Source organism: Cebus imitator, unplaced genomic scaffold (assembly GCF_001604975.1).
Source record: "Cebus imitator isolate Cc_AM_T3 unplaced genomic scaffold, Cebus_imitator-1.0 Scaffold282, whole genome shotgun sequence".
Classification (NCBI taxonomy): domain Eukaryota; kingdom Metazoa; phylum Chordata; class Mammalia; order Primates; family Cebidae; genus Cebus; species Cebus imitator.
The window spans coordinates 490,245-496,164 of record NW_016107597.1 but is presented as its reverse complement, the minus strand read 5'-3'; the positions used below and the strand labels follow the sequence as shown (position 1 = coordinate 496,164).

Genomic DNA, 5,920 nt, shown 5'->3' with positions numbered 1-5,920 from the left:
ACATGCATATTTGCCCAAGAATTCATGGTCAATGATATTAATATCAGTTCTACAAATGACAGCAACAAATGGGAAATAACCAATGTGTCCATCTGGAGGAGATTGGTCAAATTATTTATGGCACATACACACTTTAGAATTCTAGGGAGTAGTTAAAAGAGTAAGGTGGATCTATATGTACTCTCACAGAAAGATTTTGCATTTATTTCATTCAGTGAAAATGGCAGGAGGAAAAACACTATGTACACTGTTATCCATCTATGTTATATGTTAAAAACTCATAATGTACTTTTTACAGCATATTATGGAAGGAAAGGAGTTGTGATTTATGCATATTGTTAGAATTTTGGGACAGTGAGAATATCTGCACTATCACTTAAAACCACAATTTTCCTTAGGAGTAAACAGAAAGGCAAGGGGAAGTGGAATAATGTTGAATTATTTCTTCTTTTCCTATCAAAGCTAGCATATCTGCCATGGAACCATTTTCTAATCACCTAGAGACGCCTGTGTTTTTAGAGATTTAACCACAGTAGATGTTTGCTTATACACTGATTCCCATGGTCTTTCCTCACTGACTACCTATGGAGGAGGCTTTGATTTTGGACCACCTAGGTGAGCTCACTAACTGGTGTATGTGTTCAGAGGCCAGTTCAAATAATTAACTCCATTAAAATTTGACCTCAAACCTCAGGATCATTTCCAAAATCTTCTCTCTAGCCTCCGGGTTATAAAGCAAGAATCAGTAGATTCTGTGCCAAATCAGACTTTCCCGACTAGCGGATATGAAAACACTGTGAGTGTGTTTTCCAGATGCATCCAGAGAGATAAAGAGATCTCTAAGCTTCACTGTTTTACGTGAACAATTACAATGCAAGGAAGGGGCTTCTTCTGTCAAGGGGGTCCACAGTAAAGGGCAGTTGGAGTGTCAGCTAAGTCTTGGAGAAGGCAGGTGAGTCTGGGCTGTGTGTTCCTCTAGGAGCAGGTGCAGGCTCCAGAGAAGGACGCAGTGCAGCTGACCAGCAGGTCAGTTCCACTTTGGACAGGAAAGCACACTGGGGAAGACCCAGAGGAAGGGCACAGCAGTGTGGGAAAGTGCAGGACTGAACTCATGTGAAGGGACCAGGACAGAGTCAGCCCTGGAAGAATCTGGGGCTAAGAGAGGGAGGACTTCAGGCCAATGAACCCCATAGACAGTCCCAGATAGTGTCTGATTGTCATTCTCCCTTTCCTTTTTTTCAGACCTGCTTTTAGTGCTTCAGCCACAGGATCTTTATTTTGATTGTCTGAGAGACATCTTGGAGTACTGAGAAGAGAAATGAATTAATAGACCCAAGAGCTGCCTCAGGCTGGGAGGAATGGAACAGTGTGAGCTCCAGAGGAATTTAGACCGGGAGTCTAGTCCCATCCTGTCACTTACTAGCTGTGTGAAGTAGACATATTACCCAATTCTATGAGCATTGATCTCCTCATTGGTGAAGTGGGTTTGATAAGCCCTGTCCCCTAGGACTGTTGGACTGTGTTGTGTGTGATGTATGTAAAGCACCTGGCACAGTGACTGGTGTGCATTGAGACATTAAACAGTGACATTTATTACCATGATTTTTTTTTTTTTACCCTCGGTGATACCGTCTCTTCAACTGCGATATTTTTGGTTATGGTTTTGTTTTTTAATCCACAAAAAATGAATGTCCATGAATATACAGCGCTGTAGGACACAGAACACCAAGTTAGTCAAAAATTCTATCAAGAAAGAAAGGAAAGAAATATAGAAAGAAAGAGAAAAAAAAAGTCAGTAAGTCTTCCTCCTTTCAGGGTATATTTAATTTGAATGTTGGGGAATTCTCCCCATCTGGATGTAATTCAATGTTCCTGGAATATATGTCAAAATTCAACTCTTTCCCTCCCTTCCACTCGCCCTTTGATCCAAACTACCCCTTAATTGTCATTCATTTAGTTTCTATCAAAATATAGCCCTCCTTTAATTTTCAAATTATACTGAAGTTAAACTGTACCTAGTTAAAATGCTCTTTGAATGGACACCCCAACCCAAGGCAAAAAGTGCCAGCACAATGGCCTCTGGGCATCCCACCTGCCTTGAGGGCATCACCCCTATTTCTCAGAAAATGGCTGGAGATGAAGTGCATAGAACACCTAGTTTTTGCACTGGGACAATAGCATAAGGTATTTTTCCATCCCTGAACTAGGTGGAGAACTACTTAAAGTCAAAAGCTAAAGGCAGTTCTCCATTCTAGACTGTCTCTTAACTCTGAGGTTCACCACCAAGGATCCTGCACCTCTCACCACTCTGATCTGCTCCTCTGATCCACCATGCAGCTTAACTTAAAATTACCTCCCATTCAGGGACTTGAAGTTTTCCGGAGTCCCAAATTGCCTTGCCTCAGGGCATTTACATTTGACCTCCCCTTTTCCAGCTCCCTCCAGCATACATTTTTTTCATTTGTCTTTTATGTCTTATATGATTCTCACCGTCTTCTTTATATGATAGCTGTTACTGACTCTAAAATTTTATGGACAGGGGCTTGGACTTCTTTTTTTTTTTTTTTTTTTTTTTTACCATCCCTGGTACTACCAGGGAGCTTTCCAAAGAGTAGATGTTCAACTAATGTTTGAGGAATAAAAACCTAGTGAACAAGAGGTCAAATTTACTAACTCCTTAATGTTTTCTACATTCTTGAATAAGCAAAGCAAATCCAGGTATATAACTTCTATTTCACAGAACAACAGAAGAAACAAGTGAATACAAGAGTGTACCATCTTTAACATTTTTCTCTATTTCTTAATCCCAACTATTTTACTGCTGATTATTTCACATTTCTAAGGAAATGCCTATTTCAGTGTCATGTTTTCTTGCTCCAGATCACTAAATAAGATGAAAAGTTTCTCAATTTGTTTCAACAGATAAAAAATCCTCTTAACTCTAAAGCATCATAAACAGCATTAAATATGTAACAATATTATTCATACAGCTAGATTTTAAAGCTAATCAACATTTTTATAAAATAAATAACATTTAAAAACTTTCAACAAAAACAAAAGATAAGTGTACATGTTTCTCACGTAGGACAGGAATGCAGATATAATTTGTACTATATTCCCTCTAACACCACCTGGGCCCCCACTACTTAAAAGATTGAGTGTTCTCTTCAAACTGAGGAAAGGGCTTCAGACTTCTCTAGGAGTGGGAGAAGCAGCTGCTGGAATTGACCCCACAACGTGCAGTGGCCGTGGCTCTAGTAGGAAGCATAGCTGCAAGTCTGGCACAGACTCGCTCTTCTTCATCTCGCAAAGCTTCTTCATACAAAGATGGAAAGGAACTGGGGACAGTATCATGGATCTTGGCCAATAACTCGAGGACTCTCATCTTGCTGGTTTCTACATGGGCTTTGAGACCCCACAGAAATTCATAGTGCACAGGATCGCTATTGGGTACCTGCCAGCACACCGGGTATCTTTCTTTTAGGAAATCTTGGGTGATGAGCTTCTTGGGCTCCCCACAGAAATAGTGGTTCTTTCTGGCAACTATCCCCATTACATTAAGCACTTCCAAGATATCTTCCTCAGTGGCACAGTTGCTCTTCATAAAGATCACACCCAGGATAGTCACCAGGAGGCCAGTCTTGGGCATGATCTCCTGACCACTCAGCCTTGCATCACAGGTGTGATTCAATTTGCTGATAGGACATAGTAGTGCCTGGTTGGATCGACTTCCTTCACATCAATGCCAAAGGCCAGCACCATGAGCTCAGATGCTTTCTTGAGAATCTCATGGAAGTGTGCCTTGTCCTTTTTGATGACATACTTTAGCATGTCATGCTTCGTTATGGGCTCCCTTGTGTTGTACTTGCACAGCAGGAACTGCACCACCAACATTGTGTCTGGGGTAGGTTTTCCCATCAGATTTCCACCCTGGGTATCGGAGGAGGAGAAGTAGGGAGTTCTCTTGGCTTTTTCATTAAAGGCTTTGTGGGAAATACCAACTCCCTGAAAGCTCTGTGTCGTTTCCATACTGAAAACCTTGAGAATGGGTCAAAGTCTCAGGCTAGATACATAGGGGAAGCTGCACCACAAAACAGCTTTCCAGATTTGGGTGGTTAATAAGCACAGTTTCTAGAATCATGCTGTTCCAGCCAACCCAAAACTTTTGTGCTGTCATGATATTCTCATGTGGTTCTGGCACACAGGGTCTGAGGTGCCGTCTCAGATTGTATTATTCAGTGAAACAGTATAAATTCATTGTCTCAGGGCACACTGGGAAGAAGCATGGATCAAACTTCGAAACCTTTCCTCCAACTAATTCTATCTTCTGCTTCTGTTTCAAGCTACAGACTCTGTTTCCACTTGAGGGTATGCCCCACCTGTTTCCCACATATAAGTAATAGTTAAACTCAGACTTACTGTCCCTCTGGAATTTCTCATTTTTATTTCTTTGCTGTTGTTGGTACTGTTCTCTCATTCTCCTTTCTGTAGTTTCTCCAGGGTTGATTTTGGAAAATACCAGCCAAATTCTGGTTGCCGAATGCTACATGTAAGGTAGTGTATTAGTCTGCTCAGGTTGCCATAACAAAATAACATAGACTGTGTGCCTTAAATAACGTATATTTTTTTAAACCCAGAAATTTATTTACCTCAGGGTTCTGGAGGTTAGAAGTCTAAGATTAAGGTGTTCTCAGGGTTGGTTTCTGCTGCAGGTTCCCTTCTTGGATAGCAAGTAGCTGCCTTCTTGCTGTGTCTTCACATGGCTTCTTCTCTACATCCTTGCAAAAAGAGATCTTTGGTTTCTCTGCCTTTTCTTAAAAACCAGTCTTTTTGGATTAGGGCCCTACCCTTATGACCTCATTTAAACTTAATTATCTCCCTAAATATCCTGTTTCCAAATAAAGTCAAATTGAGAATTAGGGCTTCAACAAAGAAATTTTGAGGAAGATACAATTCAGTACACAGCTGGCAGTAAATCTTCTAAATAATTTAATGAAGATTGGCATCTTTAAAACATTCTTTTCCCCATAAGTAAACATAAGGTACTGAGCTATTATTTGGGATTTTAGTTGCCTTCAAAAAGATTGTGCACATTTTTGTTAGGTTTCTTTTTAGGCAAATTTTGGATATTTGCTGCTATTATGGTTGAGATGTTTTCTATTATTTGTTCTTATTACTTACTGATTTTGTATGGCTAGGCTCCTGAGTTTGCCATAGTGATGTATACAACAGCTTTCTGAAGTCTGTTATTTGTTGAGTATTTTGTGCACTGGTTCCTGTGGATTTTCTAATTAGAAGAGCATATTGTCACCATTTATTATCTCTGTCCTTTCAATATTCATACCTTTTATTTTAATATTTTTATTGCTCTGGTTATGTATTTCAGTTCGCTTTTAAACAGTAAAGATGCTACCATACATCTGTGTCTTGGTCCTCATTTTAATGGGGATGCTTTGAACATTTCACATTTCTGTAAGTTTTCTGTAGATTTTAGGAAACGGAAATCCTGTTCTAATGTTATTTTGCTATTTTTTTTTCCATGAATCCATGAATCCATGTTAAATATTTTTTTCCGAAGGCTTTTTCTATACTCCTGGAAATGATAAAATTCTATTCTCCTCTAATCAATCAATGTAGATAAATCCCAATCAACCATTTTTTTCTAATATCATTTTTGCTTTTCTTGGATACAGCCAAGTTATTCACTCTTCCATTAAATATGTTATGAATTTATTTAGGATAGATGCCTATATGTGAGTGAAACTGGCTCATGTGATCTATTCTTGGGGTGTCCTTATTCAGTCTTTGTATTCAATAAAACTACATACCAAACAAAAGAACATGAAACAAAAAAACAAAAGCAATGATTACATGTCAAAAAACATTTAAATCCAAGTTAGACTTTAGATTAGTTAATATT

General features: G+C 39.1%; 1 pseudogene; it reads right to left on the bottom strand.

Moving 5' to 3' along the window:
• Window positions 1-3,196: 3,196 nt before the first annotated feature.
• On the bottom strand, window positions 3,197-4,029 carry LOC108284730 (annotated as a pseudogene).
• Between the last annotated feature and the right edge of the window lie 1,891 nt (window positions 4,030-5,920).